The 4,303-nt window shown below is 54.5% G+C and overlaps 1 long non-coding RNA gene across 1 annotated transcript; it reads right to left on the bottom strand.

Moving 5' to 3' along the window:
- Nucleotides 1–2,489: 2,489 nt before the first annotated feature.
- On the bottom strand, nucleotides 2,490–3,828 carry LOC115948267. The gene is made up of 3 exons (XR_004082100.1): nucleotides 3,609–3,828; nucleotides 2,655–3,145; nucleotides 2,490–2,553 (listed from the first exon to the last, which is right to left on the bottom strand). It is a non-coding gene; the product is annotated as an uncharacterized LOC115948267 (long non-coding RNA).
- Nucleotides 3,829–4,303: the final 475 nt, after the last annotated feature.

Below are 4,303 nucleotides of genomic sequence, written 5' to 3' on the forward strand. Positions count from 1 at the left end.
CATTCCTGCCACCTGATCATAAACACTAATTAATAGCAAAGCCCTGGTCTAGATCAAGGAGGAGGCTCTGAATTTTCTTGCGAACTTTGCTGTCTGAAAGGTATCTGAAATATTCCCTAGCACTCAGCCTATCAGTGGCTCAATTATACTGTGAGCAGCCGTAGAAAGTTAATTTCTAATTTAATACAATGTTAAAAGGTTGCCAGGTCAAAATCTAATCTATAAATGAGACATGAAACATCTCTTTAATAAAAACAAGTATTGCTGACCAGTCCGGGCTCAAACCACAGGCTGCTGCTTTTTTTATAGGATATAATTATTTCCCAGCGAGTATTTACAATATTATTACAGGACATTAATAAAAGGTGATGCCACTGCCCGTGTGGCAGCTGAGCATTAATCCCACTCCCATCCAGCCCCTCTCCCTCTGGACCCTTTTCTGGAGAGGTGGCAAGTGTCAGCTTGTGGGGCCATGGGAAGGAGGACAGGGAGAGAACCGATTGTGTTTTCCCTTCAAAGTGGGGCTGTGGGAGCAGGGACACCCCGATGTGCTCTGGAGAGAGCTCAGCATCTCTGCATCCCCCAGGGAGGAGGAGACTCCCCTGGGATGAGATGGGAACGATGGGTGAGTGCATTCCTCCCTGAGCAGAGGGGAGAGGACTCTGCAAGGGGCTGGAGGCTGCGACCCACGTTCAGAGCAGCAGCTTGGTTCAAGCAGAAAACCAGAGAGAGCACCTGCAGCCCGGGGTGAGGAGCTGGCCCTGCACCCTGCTCCCCATCCCGCCTTGCACCATTCCATGAGCCCCAATGGGAAGGCCAGGCACGTCCCACGGCCTCTCCTCCCACGCCAGGGTGCCCACACTGCAGCCACCCCTCAAGGTACACTGAATTCTGCTCTTTTTGCTGTGGAAAGGGGAAAGTCCAGCTGTCATGTGGCAGTGATGCCATTGTCCTGCCCGGGTGACTGGCCAGACTGTGACACTCCTGCTCCTGGTTGTCCACAGTGTCCGTGGAGCTGGGCAGGATCAGGGCTGCCCTTGCCAGGCTTAACCAAAAACCACCACGGGTCACCCTGCTGTGGCTCACACCATCAGCTTTGTTGTGGGTTGATTTTCCAAGAGGAATCTCACCAGCTCCAGAGGATTGGATCAGAATTCTGAGCTCCCTCAGAGCCTGTGGAGCCCAGCAAGGAGGGATTTTCCTAAAGAAGAGCAAGATTTTGATGGGAGCAGGTGATCCCCACCACAGCAAGGGCTGGAGGGGGATGTGAGATAATTAATTATAATAACTGGAGCTAAAATGGAAGCACAGAGAGATGTGCTGGTCTGAACCTCCAAGGGATGTGTGGGTTTTTTGCTCCGGGCCTCCACTGGCCAGGACTCTTGTGCGGCTGATTCGCGGCTCGGCGGGGCCGCCCCGCAGGCGCTGCCCGGGGTGGGATAAAGGGATGGGATGGGATGGGATGGGATGGGATGGGATGGGATGGGATGGGAGAGGTGAGACAGCACCTGCACATCTGTACAAATGTCGGAGCTCAGTGCATCCCTCTGGGTGTCCAGAGTTGCCAGACCCCGCCAGGGGGCTCAGAGACCCTGGCACGCAGCCCAGAACACCTGGGGATTTGATTGTGACCCGTGGAGCAAATTGCCAGCTTTGTATGAAGACCTGAAAGTCACAGAAGTTTAAATAATGTAATAATGAAATTATCACCGGGTGAAAAGGTAGATTTTGGGATTTTTAGAATGGGGGTTCTGGGGACAAGATGGAGGAACTTGGGCGTGTCCAGTCCTTCTTCTTCTTCTTCTTCTCTACTTCCATCTTCTGCTGTGATGCTGGCACTTTGGGATTGGTTTAGAATAGAAGTGCACTGTCTAACATAGGTGATAGGTATTGGAAAGTAATTGTAAATATGTTACATGTAGTTTGTAGTACAAACAGACAACACAGCCTCGGGGGCGGTCAGAGCGCCGCTGGCTGCCCTGCTGAGCGGATCTCGGCTGGGCAGGGAGCAAAATTTCATAGATAAGATTTAATAAACAACTTTAAGAACAAAAACTGAAGAAATCCGGCTCGTTCTTCAGACACATGGGCAGAAACAGAGACTTTTCGCGCATCTCGGGGCTGCAATTAACAGCAAAATCTCCCGAGATACAAACAGCAGCCCCGCGTGCGAAGCCCCCCGAGCCCCCTGGGCAGGGCACAGGGTGTGACCCCCTCTGCTTCCACACCTGCAGAGGAAGCGGGAGGAGCCGGGGGGAACCGCGCAACCCTGCATCCCACCAGCACCTGATGGGGCTGCCCACGCTCGGGGCACCTCGCTGAGGCCAAGGGGAGGGAGCAGAGCCGCAGGCAGGCAGAGCTGCAGCCCGGGGAGCGCAATCTGTGGCCTTAATCCCGGCGTGTCCTGCGCGCTCTCAAATCCCCTTCACTTCAATGAGCGCTTGGAGTGCCGGGCCCGCGGCGGGCGAGGCGGCCCGCGGGGCTGCCGGGGAGGATTTGCTCAAGAGGCGCTGGTTTTAAGGTGAGATTTGAAGGATGGAAGACAGATGGCAACTGGAGAGGACAAACGGATCAAGTGAAGGGTTTGTTTTCAGCGTGGGGGGGAAAACGCAGGGGGGAATTACTGCTGGCCACGAAATGGGGGCTGTCAATACCTGCGGCAGCTCCAGCCTTGCGCTGAGCCCGGTGAGCCGGGACCCTCCCGGGCATCCCGGCCGAGGCAGCAGGGGGGTTTTGTCTGCGCAGATGAATTGGCCCCAGCGCCACTCTGAGTGTCCCCAGACAAAGCTGGGACAAGGGTTATTAGCCAGCCATTGTCCCCACTATCTTTTCTTCCCTTTCAGCCTCCCTCCCCGTGGCCCAGGTCTCAAAGACCATGTGTCAAGAGATTAGTGACCTGCGGGAAGGGCAATTGCTTGCTTTGTGCCGGCAGCCCGGCGTCGGGCTGTTATTTACTTGTTATTTGGTGCTGCCTCCGTTGAGGTATCCATGGAAAACACGCCCTGGAGAGAAAGCTGCCAGCACTGCCGAGCTCCTGTGGGCGAAGAGCTGGGAGGCTGGAAAAGAGGGGCTTGAGGGTTTCGGGATGTCTGCCCGTGCCAAAATCCCCAAATTCCCCAGGATGGTCAGTGCAAGAGCCCAGCACCTACAGAGAAGTGAGGAAAAATCTGGGCAATGAGAAAATTAAATTAAATGCAGAGGTGCCCGGGAATGGGGCTGGATGCAGGGCTGAGGTGAGGCCTTGCCCCAGAGCAGTTTGAGTTTTCAGACTGCTTTTAAGAACTGAAAGATGGGAAGAGCCTGTCCTGCCTGCAGGGGCATGTTCCACCTCTCTGGCTTGGAGGAGCGCTGGGTTTTGGAGGAAATGTAAATCAAGGTTATGGGAATTGGCCCTTCCATGCAGTGCTGGTGTGCATCAAATTTGTCCGTGGTGAAACACCCAGGAAAGGGACAGATGCAATGAAAAGTGTTACTCCTGCCCAGGACCAGCTCATGATTTATTCTGGCTGGTTTTATTCTCTGGCCAGTGAAATGCTCTCTCCAATATACACGAGACAGTGATTTTCTGCAATTCTAAAAGTCAAACCTAGACCAAAACCACAACTCACGTGACGTGGGACCAGCGGCGTCAGATCCTGCTTCAGATGTGATTCCAGACAAGTTCCCAGATCCCGTCTGAAGCAAACAGGCCAAGATGTGAGACCCTGTCAGCTCTGCCCACGCAGGGCCGGCTCACTCATCCTTCCTTTGATCCTCCAACTTCTGCCGAACTCCTGGCCCCAAACAGGGAGAAAAGGGACCAGGGGGGCTGAGTGACCCTCGTGGGACTGGGGGCTGCCCTGCATCTTCCCCCTTTCAGAGGCAACAGGAGGGGAAACCCACCAGAAACAGTTTGAAAATTAAAACTAAGAAGGGAGAGAAACCGGGATGTTCCCTGTCCTCGAGGATTTTGTTGCCCAGGTACAGACAGGGTCCCCTCCCAGAAGGGGATTTTTTTTTGCCGACTGGGGAGGTTGCACCGCGCGTGGAGCCCCCAGTGATTTTTTTCTCTGCTCCCAGAACCGATTCTGTCGCTTTTCCCCTCCTCACCAGGACGTCTCAGCCTGCGGGGATCGGGCAGCCTCGTCCCGGCCGCTCCGGCTCTGTGCGGCAGAACGACCCCAAATCCTCGCTGTTAATCCAGAGAGGGAGCAGAGGGAGGACCCCAACAGCATCACTTTATCAAATAACGCCGTTTGCTGGAGCTCTTGGATTTGAGAGAGGAGCCTCAGCTCGTCCCTTCCCAGAAAGGCTCTGCTCGGGG

The sequence above is a fragment of the Geospiza fortis genome, unplaced genomic scaffold (genome assembly GCF_000277835.1).
Source record: "Geospiza fortis unplaced genomic scaffold, GeoFor_1.0 scaffold538, whole genome shotgun sequence".
In the NCBI taxonomy this organism is placed as follows: Eukaryota; Metazoa; Chordata; class Aves; order Passeriformes; family Thraupidae; genus Geospiza; species Geospiza fortis.